We start from the raw sequence: 13,069 nt of genomic DNA on the forward strand, positions 1-13,069 counted from the left end.
GATTCTACAATTTCCTTCGGCAAGACATTGTAGATTTCGATTGCCCATGGGAAATATGAATATCTAAACGTGTCGCACTGTGTCGGATACCGCCTGATGTGTTTATTATGACAGGTTCTATTGGAGTGTCGGTGTGGTGGCTGCACGTAATCTCGCTTATTTATTTTAATGTTGTCATTACATAGCATAAAAAGAAATTTCATGATACCCACACGACGCCGACAAACAAGGGTAGTCAGTGCTGCTTGGTTTGTAAGAGCACTTACGCTTTCGTGTCGAGAATACTTATGGTATATAAATCGCAGCGCTAATTCTGAATAATTTCTCATTTCTGTGAGAGACATTTCTGGTGCGGGTTCCATACTATGCTACCATACTCAAGAATTGGCCTTACTAAAGTTTTATATGCTGTTAGTTTCACATAGGATGGTGCTGCAGTTAATTTTCTTCGCAAGAAACCGAGTGTTCGGAAGGCCTTCGTACATGTATTATCGATATGGGTATTCCATTTTAACGCGCTTGTAAAGGTTATGCCTAAATATTTTACTGTGTCAGTTTGTATTAAATCGTTACCCATTAATGTATCATCATCATCATCAGCCTGGTTACGCCCACTGCAGGGCAAAGGCCTCTCCCATACTCCTCCAACAACCCCGGTCATGTACTAATTCTGGCCATGTCGTCCCTGGAAACTTCTTAATCTCATCCGCCCACCTAACTTTCTGCCGCCCCCTGCTACGCTTCCCTTCCCTTGGAATCCAGTCCGTAACACTTAATGATCATCGGTTATCTTCCCTCCTCATTACATTAATGTATAATTGAACCTAAAGATCGACTTTCTATGAGTTATGGTCATATACTGTGTTTTCTTAAGATTAATTTCCATTCCCCACATGTCACACCAGCGGGCTATATTGCTTAGTCTAGTATTTAGTCTAAGCTGGTCATGGATTCCTTGCACGCATGTATAAATTACCAAGTCATCGGCGAAGAGCCGCAATTTTACTCCATTTTCTGCACAACCAGCGATGTCGTTAACGTATGTGTGAAATAATAATGGCCCCAATACGGACCACTGTAGTACCCCTGAATAAACTTCGAGTTGGTCCGAGTCATAATTATTTATAGTAACATATTGAGTTCGGTTTGACAGATAGGCTGCTATCCATTCTACCACCATTGTGTTCAATTCCGATAGACTTTATTTTCTCGATTAGATTACAGTGCACGACGCGATCATAAGCCTTCGAAAAATCAATAAAAATTGCATCAGCTTGGAATTTGGAGTTAATTATTGATGCGAAGTCATGTGTTATCTCTAATAATTGTGTTATAGTTGACAAGCCTTTTCTAAAACCATGTTGCTTAGGATATAATACGTTATTTTCTTCTAATTATGTCATGGCGGCTTAACTTACTATGTGTTCCATTAATTTACAGCAGCAACTTGTTAGTGATATTGGTCTATTGGTTGAAGATTAATAAGCAGAAAACAAAGATAATGATCAATAGACTGGCAACCTCTAGAGTCTGTGAAAGAACGAGTACGTACGTTTACCTAGGTCAATTAATCACAGGGAAACCTGATCATGAGAAGAAAATTCACAGAATTAAAATGAGTTGGAGCGCATATGGAAGACATTGTCAGCTGCTGACTGGAAGCTTACCATTATCATTGAAAAGGAAGGTGTACAATCAATGTATTTTATCGGTGCTGACATATGGGGCAGAAACTTAGAGACTGACAAAGAAGCTCGAGAAAAACGAAGAATGAAAAATGGAAGATGGAACGAAGAATATTAGGCGTAACATTAAGAGACAGAAAGAGAGCGGTGTGGATCAGAGAGCAAACGGGTATAGCCGATATACTAATTGGCATTAAGAGAAAGAAATGGAGCTGGGCAGGTCATGTAATGCGTAGGTTAGATAACCGGTGGACCATTAGGGTCATAGAATGGGTGCCAAGAGAAGGGTAGCGCAGTCGAAGACGGCAGAAAACTGGGTGGGGTGATGAAATTAAGAAATTCGCAAGCGCTAATTGAAATCGGTTGGCACAGGACAGGGGTAATTAGATATCGCAGACAGAGGCCTTCGTCCTGCAGGGGACATAGAAGATGATGATGATGATGCTGCTGATGATGATGGTGGTGGTGGTGGTGGTGGTGGGGATGCTGCTGCTGCTGCTGATGATGATGATGATGATGATGATGACGATGATGATGATGATGATGATGATGAGGACGACGACGACGATGACGACGACGACGTCGAAGTCGACGGTGGTGGTGGTGATTGTGATGATTCGTAACGTCGCTCTTATTAGAGGGAACCAACAAATAAAGAAGCAATAAGCAGATAAGCCCCCGCATTACCATCAATGGTCTTGTACGGTTTATGCACCACAGTGGTCATAGCGCGAAGAGTGCAAGGGTCAGGCCAGGGATACCCCTTCACATTTCTTGTATTGATTTGGTGGCAGGTTGGGAGCGGCAGGCTGATGCTTTACCTGCACCACGCCATGCTCGGCATTGGAGCGCCTGCAGTACCGCAGTTCCACGTTGACCATTGTCTTAACTGTCTGGTAAACTGGTTTTCACTATGCATGTTTGATTGAAACCAAATTCCGAAGGTATTCGGCGCATATCTTTGTTCCGCTGTTGTTCTCCGCTTAGACCAAAATACTAAACCCTATCTATAATGCACAAAGAATGAAATTTTTTTGTGCAATATGGACTCACCTCCATATTGCTTTGTAATTTAAAACAACAGATAGCGTCCAGTAAAAAATGTCCACGGTCAAGTGGTGTGTGTGCAGCTGAGGGAAGCATTTGCTGTAGTCATTGTGCACGATCTAGTTCTGTCAATTTTGTACTAGGCACTTCGTTCCGGAAATAATCCTAGGAAAGCGTAAGGTCACTCAGGAGGGATTTAATGGCAATTTGTCGTCGTTAGACCTCCGCTATTGTACAAATGTTTTGTGACCGTTGCCACTTCGCCTGTCCGTCAAGCACCGTCAGAAAACTGCGAAAACGCACCGCGTCAAAGTGACGTGTAGCACGAAAGGTGAAATAATGTGCCGAACAAAACTGATATTTTTTTTTCGAAATAGCCGGAGACTGCCCTGTTCCGAAAGGAACAGAGGATGGCTGACCGCCGATCGCTCTTGCGCTGGCTATTCGGAGCTGACGGTGAGAATTACATTTTTTTTTTTTGCGTACAATAAAAAATTTTGCGTGGCAATATCACGTTGTAAGGCTCTTTCACCACGTACACGATATCGTTCTGTCAACCGTTCTTCGCTGATTATTCATTTTAGCTGCATTTTTTATTTCCCGATGCACGCCGTAGCGATTTGTTACCAATTATTATTATTATTATTATTATTATTATTATTATTATTTGAACACATACATGCACTTGACAGGAAAGGGAAAACGAGGAGCAGGCTGGCAACTGCCACCGGAAGGGGCACAGCACCTGCCTACTTTTCGGAATAAAGGAGACAGAACCATAGAAATGGAAAATAGGAAGGAAAATAGGAAGAAATAAAGAGCAAGATGACAAATCCCAAAGAATAAAGCAGGACGCACTCAGTACAGGTCACGCATAGTAGGTCACGCGAAGAAAGAATGTTAAAGTAGTAAAAGAAATTGTGTCTCAGGTCTTGTCATTTGAAAACAGAAATGAGCTACGAACGTGCACATAAGTTAGTTACTTCTAGAAAAATAAGGAGCGCGCGATGAGCGATTGCAAGATAAGGAAGGGGAAGCGGACCAATTCGAGACGCCGTCACCCCTCTCCTCACCCGGTCGTCAACTTTCAATGCGGTATCTCTGCCCCACCGACACCCTATCCACCTCTGCGGGCTCGTCACCTCCTGTTAGCCAATTAGATAAGAAAATTCTGTCAAGGTAGGCAGTTCGCTTAGAAAGAAAACAAAAGTGACCTCCTATAAAGGAGGAGATGGTTTGTTTGGGCTGTTCAAACGGCGCTGCAGGTCACCGCCCATTGGTTGCGTAGGTGGTTACATAAATTTGACGTACGTAGATTGAAATAAAATCAGAATGGAATAGTTTTACGTTATAGGGCCCCAGGCTCTCTATACACAGACACGTCTATTGGCTTTTGATCACTCGCGCCCGTACGTTTTATGTTTGCCCCCAAGACGCTTTGAGTCGAAGACGAAGCATGCATTTTTTCAGAGCGGTGGGAGTAACTTCGAACGCTTTATTCGCCTAAAACAACAATTTCATAAAGAATTTTCAATTTGGATATTACGCAATGTGTCATCAGAAGCGCTGTTTAGCGTATATTTACTAGGACAGCCTCAGTGTTCAGTCGGCGGCTGAATGTAGGACAAAAATAAGGTTTTTGCATATTTATCGTCGCTTGCGCTACAATTCTAATCCTTGGTCTTATTTAGTCGATCAGGCTGACATTGCTTCTGCGAGAAATCAAAATGCTTAATCGAATAATTAACACAAATACGCTAATTAACATTTTCATTAAAGATTGTATGGCACATGTTTTAATCTACTAACTGTAGCTAGGGAGCTTACAAGGCGTATAAACTTGGAATGAATTTTCTGGACTGCACCAGTTTCGAGATATTCCTCTTGAAGGGGTCGGACGAAATGCATTGACGTTCCACTTACCTGCGTGCTTCAGCGAATGAAGCTGCGTTTTCTTTTAGAAAGTAACTGGAGCGCCAACGCATTTCGTCGGACACTTTGAAAAGTAATATCTCCAAACAGGTGCAGCCCTGAGAATTCGTTCCAAGTGGGTACGCCTTGAGTACTCACAAGCTACAATTCGTAGGTTGAAATGTGTGCTGTAAAGTAATTAATTAAAACGTTAATTAACGTAATTTTGTTCATTATTCAATTAAGCATTTTCATTTCTCGTAAAGGTAGTGACCACCTCATCGAGTAATTTAGATGAAGGGTTAGAATTGTTCTATCTGTCACAGTTAACTTCGCCTCAATTAACACCGCAGGTCCAGGGTCCGACTCCCTAGGAATTTCGGTTCCATAACGCCGGACATCGGCTGTTTCGCCCCATGAGCCATAAGTCATTATGCATTTATGTCGTGCAGAATTTCGTTAATGTTTGTATGGTAGCTATGACAGCGTTAACCGGAAGTATACTGCATGCACAAGTGCTCTAAGCCATATATTCAAGGTGTATAGTGTAGAACAGTTACTGAAATTTCACTGGCTTTCTTGGCTTTCGTGTCACCGATGAGAGCTTAAGGTGCAGTAGTTCACTATATAGGACAAATCAAGTACACTGAGGAGGAGAATGTAAGCGCGCAGCTCGGGAAACAGCTGTACAGAAGAATACGCAGCACGCATCATTCCGCAAACGTGTCCACGTGAATGCACGACACAATGAGTTTCAAGCAATCATGATTGCATAAGAAGAACAAACTAACCTGCCAGGTCAGCAGCCGCCACTCAACTAGCTCGACCGAGGGCTCGGACGCGTCACGACGACGCCTAAGCATTATCTGACGGTATGTCAGCCTTAAAATTACGAATTATTGAATAAGCGCACGCATTTTACTTAATTAGTTTATATGCTATCGACACAGTTGAAGCCCATTTCCCCGGCGCCTATAATACATGCTTCTCCATTTACCACCGGTCTTTGTGCACACATGACCGCTTATATCGGCCCGCCCACGTGATCCAGTGCGGACGCGCCCATGCCGCGGCGTTGCAAAGCATTTATAGTCCATGCAGAGGCGAAAGTACACTCTAAATATTTTTACGCATTTTGGGGCTTATTTATAGTCCCCAAACAACAATCCCAAATAATCTTGCGTACACTACCTCTATTTATCACTCCCCACTAGAACATGCCTCATGATCAGACCGTGGTTTTGGCGCGTAAAGCCCCTCAATATAACTTCAATTTTTACCGACAGCGTCTGCCGTGGACTACGCACGCGCGATGCACCCAGCGCGTGCCCAGTCGGCGGCAGGTGGCATCGGTGACGACCAGTAGAACGCTTACGCGGTGCTAGAATACTCTACATAAAAATAAATTAGCTAGTTTTTATACGAGAAAAGAAAACACGATTTGATCATAAGGCACGCCGTAGCGAGGAACCCCAGTGCACAGTACACGAGCGTTTTTCATTCATACCCCATGCAATAAACTACTCTTCTGTTGCCTTGGGCAAACGCCGAGGTGGACAAGGCACAGATGACGTCATTGAAAGGAAACACATTGCTGAACACGCGTGCATGCAAGCAACCACTTCGCGCAGCCGAACGCCGCTCGTGCTGGCCATTCGACCTCGGGTCTTCAATCACTTTTGGGACAGACTAGTAGCGAGACTTCTGTTCCAACAAGCTTTCTTCTCTGTCGGTGGTCGGTTCTCGAAGTTGTCCTGATGCGATCGACAGCAGCCGTATATAGCTCAGAAGCAGTGACTTATGAAATGGTCAGCAGTTTCTTCACGATCACTGGCGCTTTAAGCAGCGCTGATTTGACAGGCGGTAAACTATTTTCTGCGTACGACACGTTAATGGGCATACAGCACGCGTCCGATAGCGCCCTTAGAACATGCCGTTCGAGGCAGGTTTCGTGTGCAGCGCAGTTCGACGGCAGACACCGCGGTGCGCGCACGCTGCACTTCGGCTTGGACCCCCCGAGGCCCGCTCTCCCTCTGCTCAAACCGGAGCTTATCCCGTCGCGCACGGGCGTGGGCACGCACGCACACACACAGACACCTGTGGACGACGCACGCTGCCGTAAACAAAGACACCATGAAAGTTTATGCCCGTTGGAGGCCGTTGACCGCCAGCGTTGAACGAGCGATAAACACTCTCATGCGCTCGAGTGTCACGGCGCAGTTCCACCAGCTGCATGTGCACAAAGAACGAAGAACAAACATGAAAGGAAAAATAAATAAATAAGGCACACGCAGAGAGAGAGAGACGAAAGAAAAACGCAGCCAAGACGGGCCGAAATGGTGGAAGACGAGAGAGCAGCAGGCCGCGTGCTTTCAGCGCGGGTTATCCGACGCGGAGCTCGCGGGAAGGAGCGGCAGCCCGTGGCAGCCGAGCAACCTGAGAGCGACGACGTCCGGAGACGGTGTGCGGGCAGGACGGACGCACGCAAGACAGGCGGCCGCGATAAGGCGACAATTGCATTAATGCGTCGGCCGAACAGCGCAGCAGCGCCAGGGACACAGTGCGCGATCTCCTGACCCGATGGAGCTCGAAACAGCGACGCCTGGACGACGCGGGCTGCGCGTCCTTACCCCGCCCGGAAAAGAAGAGGGAAAGCTGGATCACTCGCGAGAAGCACAATCGCTCGTCGGAAATTGAAAAGGACAGCCAGTATATATATATATATATATCACGCTCAATAAATAAAAGAGACTGTCCTTATTAAACGCAACAGCGCGCTCGCTTTGGCCCCTCTTCCTTCGGCAAATGACGTCGGCTGGAGCGAAATCCGACCTTTCTTCACCGGTGCTTTGTCGCGCACAGCTCGCTCGCAGCCAGACTCTGCGCTGTCGCATTTGTGCGAGCGTGAGAGGGTGCCGTTGTACGTGTATTTCTCGTCTTGTGTTTCTTTCGCGTCGCGTTTGCTCTCTGGATGTGCAACGCACGGCAACGATACGTGGGCGTTCGTGCTTCAAAACCCGCGCAAGAGTTAGCCGTCCGTAACTTAGTTTTTGTTGTCCGCTTGTTTAAGCTTCTGATTGTATTACGCTTATTGGGAGCACCTTTAATTAAATGGCAGCATCGCTGCCCGCTGCTGTCGCTCGGGCCCTTGATTACAAGACAGAAAGGAAAGAAGCCTGAATGCCGTGGTTCGAAGTACCGTGTTTTGTAAATGTATAACTAGGGACTACTAAATAAACAAAAACGGCTATACTAAGTTTACCGCTCACCCCTTTTTTCTTATATTTATTGTAAAAGACAGAATCAGACAAGAGGCCGTTGCGCCGAACGCCTTGTTATAATTCTTGCTCGTCCTCTGTCTTCGCGTACCGTCCGAGCGCCCGGTTCCAAGTGCGCCTCCTTGTCTTCATTTCAGTATATGTAATGCACTAAAGAAGTCACTGACTTCCACCGTAATTGCCGTCTTAATACGCTTTAATAAAAGTTCATTTTAGCTGCGGTAGTAAACGTCACAATTAAGGTGGTGAATATTCAGTTTTAACGCATTTGAGGATGTACGTTCAATCAGTTCGTATTTGATATTTGAGTAGAATTTGATATTTGATATTTCCCAATAGTCACCTGTAGTAGACTACAGTACACGGTCGAACTACGATACCGAAGCTTGCTTTGGGCGTTTGACTCGTAAAATGATGACTGCTGCGCCACTTCATTTGTGTACAACGATCAGCCATATGGATTTAGAGGCGCTACTGAAATCTCTTTCCCAAGTAAAAGCATTGCTTTTTTTTCTTCCCATTATTGTTTCTTTATTTGCTCGTTTATGTTATGTGCATCAATTTGTTGCAATACTAAGGGAACGCCCAGTGAGCTGACCGGTCGGAAGAAGACTGAAGTTTTTGGCGTGATAATTCGCAGTGACAGGGTGTTTATTTGCTTTTCTTTCTATAATCAGTGCATAGGGCAAGGGGCTAGCACCATCTGAACTATTCTTAACATCATAAATAGTAAGGTCGCAATAATAAATAAAGAAACAAATATAAGAGCAAGCGAAAAGTAAATGAATAAGCGTTGAGCCAGCCGTAAAAGCATATATTGCGTAAGCGCATGAGATCATAGAAAAGTAAGCCAACCATTTGCACTGTCTCGCGTGAAGGAAAGCCCTTCAAGACGCAGCGTCGTGGTGCAGATATCCAAAAAAAATATGGCCATATTTCGCTCACAATGACGAAAAAAAGTATAAAAATAGTTATGACAGAAACAATCGTAGATGGCTGCTAAAGTAAGCAATAGCGTTCTTGCGTAACCCTGCTGCCGGTCTCCATTCCATCCCATGAAACATTATGGGCACCCGTCAGCCTACACACTAAGCCGCAACGCGATATCTGTTTACTTGAAGACGCGGAGTTGTCGATATATAATTTGAAAGGCGATCCGGCGCACGCCATATCCACGCCTTAGGTACGTGTTGGTGAAGACGTCATGGTGAACATCTTTATTAGGCGCCATCCTCTCATCGCTCCTCCCTTGTCTAGTTTATGTAATCGCTCTCTACGCCTCCACACCTGTGCTTCATCCTCTCTATAGAATCCTCATCCACAAGTCATATTACCCTCTCCGTTTACAGACCAAGCATCCAAGGTGGGTGAATAGCTAAACAAAGCGGATCGCTTTAACAGCTACATTACTGGTCCCTAATTTTTTAAAGCAAATCAAGCAAGAACACATAACAGCGAATCGAATACTTGTTGAGTACTTTGAAGGTCCAATATAAACTACTCTGGTGACAGAATGATGTTCAAAGTAGGAGGGAGGGAAGAGAAAAGTAGAAGGCAGGGAGGTTAACCAGAATAACGTCCGGTTGGCTACCCTACACCGGGGGAATGGGAGAGGGGAAAACAAAGATCACAGGGAGAGAGAGGAGGGAAGGAAATTGCGGCGAGTTCGCTGACGCGTGTGGTCTTAAAGAAATTGCATTAGAAGTCAAAGTAAATGGCGGAGAAACATACCGTTTAAGCGAACATGAGCTTATGGGCATCTTGCGACATGGCTGCGTGATCTTCTTTCGAATTTGTGCCCAAGCATCAGCTCGAATTAACTTACTTTATGCACGTTCGCAGAACTGCTGAAGCGATAAGCTGCACAGTTCGGGAACGAACGTTTTTAAGCGCATACGCACCTCAGTCGCATCTTGAGCTGCATTGCCGTCCTACCTGGTAACATGGTTTTACCTCATTCTGTGGGACTAGTCGCTGGGATATTACAAGTACAAACATACAACGCGAACAGACGAGAACAGAGGTGAGAAGGGCGCCACGACACGTCTCATTCTCGCCGCAGTCACTGTCTGTGCGCAGTGTATACCTATAATTTATCGCAACAAAAGCTGCCGCCAGGAATGCCGCGGACTTCCTGTAAAACATCAGTTGCGGGAATACGTCTTCTGTAAAGCACTGAAAAAAAAAAAAGAAATAAGAAGTAATTAAAAAAACGTAGGGGGTAAAAAAATTATGCCGTTTTACGTGTCAAAACCACGATCCGATTATGACTGGTGTTCCAGTTACCTCTGCGCTTCAATGCCTAAAACAGCGCTTTCTTAAATGAAGTAACTGGAACGCCGATGCGCAATTCGTCGGACACCTTGAAAATTAATATCTCGAAACTGATACAGTCCAGAGAATTCGTTCCAAGTGGATACGCCTTGATTACTCACCGGCTATAATTCGCAGATTTAAATATATGCCGTAATGTAATTAATCTAAATGTTAATTAGCGCAATTATGTTAATTATTCAATTAAACATTTTGATTTCTCATGGAAGTAATCTCCGCTTCATCGAGTAATTGAGATCAAGGGTTAGACTTGTGCTATCTGCCGCATTCAATTATTAAAGATTTCGCACCTTATTCATATATATATATATATATATATATAACCCTGCATACATCTCAGCAACGCAGAGCCACTGACAGCAGTTTTATAGCTTTGATCTCCCGGCGCGTTTTGGGCGATGTAAAGACTGCGCATCATAGCATGCCGGTTTGTTGTTTTCTAACGTGCTATGAAATAGTTTTTGTTGTTCTGTTTTTGTATTTCTGTAAATTTAGGCCTACCCTGCCCGGACCTTGAATCTGCAGTATGTATTAAATAAAATTTTTCTATGGCCAACGTTGGTACTTAAAGTACTATCTGTTGTCTTGTTCTAAGTAGTAATTTGAAGTATAATTTGTTAAATTCGTGTTTGACTGACTGACGCAGCTGGTCGCATGAACTTTGAATATCACGGTAGGCAGGACGAACCCAGAGTCGTAGTGCAGACGCGAGTAAGCTTCGGTTATTTTGGTCCCACCCTTCGCACAGCAATACCGTGACATGAAAGACAATGGCTACGTGTATTATAATTTTGTGGATAAGGCGACGAGACGGAATTCCAAGGACCACCCCCAGTTGTTCCGTTATGAGGCAGACTGGAATGGCTTCACACGCATCCCTTGGCTTCGGCAAGACTGCCCTCTCTTCACACGCCGAGTCGCACTATAGTGCAAAATAGCAACGGAATCCCGCAGTGCTACATCCCCACCAAAAAATGACTGGTAAATGGGTATGTATCGGTGGCTCCTCATCATGGTGTCGACATTTTGCCTCTCCATAAGACGAGTGTCCCGAGGATCATGCACTCGCGCATAGTTTGTCTCACTTTTCGCAGGCATTTTCAACGTAGTTTTGGAGATAACATCTGCATGATATAATTACGTCTACAAAGAAAAAGGAAAATGCCTGCTGCTGCAGGCACTTTCATGGCTGAAGGAATGTTACGATGGCGATCGAGTTCGCAACACCGGCGAGGCTATAGTCTATATATGGCAACGAGTAGCTCGACTTTAGTACTCTGCGCGATTGTTTGTAACCTCGCCTGAGCTGTGTACGTGTATGGGCTGCCGCTACTGCCTAGTAATGCTCGGTGTGTGCTCAACTGCTAAGAAGGACATGTATTTTATACAATAGAATGAAAAACCAACGCGTGAAGCGAGTGGGTGTATATAGGCTGAAACTTGTAGCTTTACGCCAACTGATTATTATTCAAGGCATGCTCAATAGCGCCGTAGGCGTCAACCACGTACGCGGTAATGTCTTCGAGCTGTCAAGTACGTATAAATAGTTTTCACGAGGCGTCACGGACGCAGCCTTTTCACCATGCTAGCGGCCAAACATGGCGACCACGATGACATATAAGTGGACCCTGTTATCACGCGCGTATATTGTTTTGCTTTTGTCGGTGACCGTTCTTTACCGGGTTATCACTGCTATCGATTTGTCGCTCAGCGTAAAAGGTGCCTGTCACGCTGTCACGCTTCTTGTATACGTAGCTTTTCGACGTCCTACAGTACCCCAAAATGGCGGCCACGATGACGTCTCCGCAAATTATCTATACTTTCGTTGATATATGTAGCTGCAAATGTGAAGCCCTAAAATATTCAGCGTGCACAAGTGACAACAGCCATATCCGTCGTGCATCGTGTGACAACTCGCGATATAAGCGTTGCAACCTTCTTTAGAAAAACGTGAGCACGGCATAAATTAATAAGCGCAAAAGACGCACATAGCACGCAGGGACTAGACAATCCAATTGCGTCATCGCATGTATACGCCAGCAGCTACGGAAACACAGCAATATACGCAGTGCACATTATACTGACTACATCTCGTCACGCGAGCACAGTGCACGCGACGCAAGTTTTAAATGTGTTTTGAAGGTTTACGAGGAACTGACGAACGCGCTAAGCAAAGCATGGTGCAGCCATGCATATATTCAGATAGCTCAAAGGAAAGTTGGGAAGCGTAGTCACGAACGCATAGCAGTGTCAAGAGCAGCTACACTGGAAGCATAGCGCGGGAAGGACGATCGACAAAGACTAGACAGGACAAGCGCTAACTTTCAACACGCTTGCCCTGGCTAGTCCTTGTCGATCGTCCTTCCCGCGCTATGATTCCAGTGTGACTATGTATTACCAACCAGCACGAGTCTATACTCTTCTCAAGAGCAGCGCCGTAATTTGCAGTCTAACGAGCGGATAACGCCGTTTTTAGTTAAACATGGGGTGATTTATCGCTGGCAAACTATTTTTTTTATTACTGACAAATTATTCAGTTTTCTTACGGAAAACCAAAAGGGTCAGGACTAAGGGCGCTAGCATGCGACTGACTAAAGGCCCTGACACCTGTAGAATCTGTGCGCCAGCGAAGCAAACACCAGGACAGCGTAAGAATAAGGAGAAAAGGAAAAAGATGGGAGGGGGGGGGGTGGGATTGAACAGCAAGGGATTCGTGAGGCAAGATCGAGAAAAATGATACACTGCAATCTAAGGAAATCAAACACAACGATGTAAAACCAAAAAAAAAAAAAAAGCAGACGCACACACTTAAAT

This window comes from Dermacentor andersoni, chromosome 1 (assembly GCF_023375885.2).
Source record: "Dermacentor andersoni chromosome 1, qqDerAnde1_hic_scaffold, whole genome shotgun sequence".
Classification (NCBI taxonomy): domain Eukaryota; kingdom Metazoa; phylum Arthropoda; class Arachnida; order Ixodida; family Ixodidae; genus Dermacentor; species Dermacentor andersoni.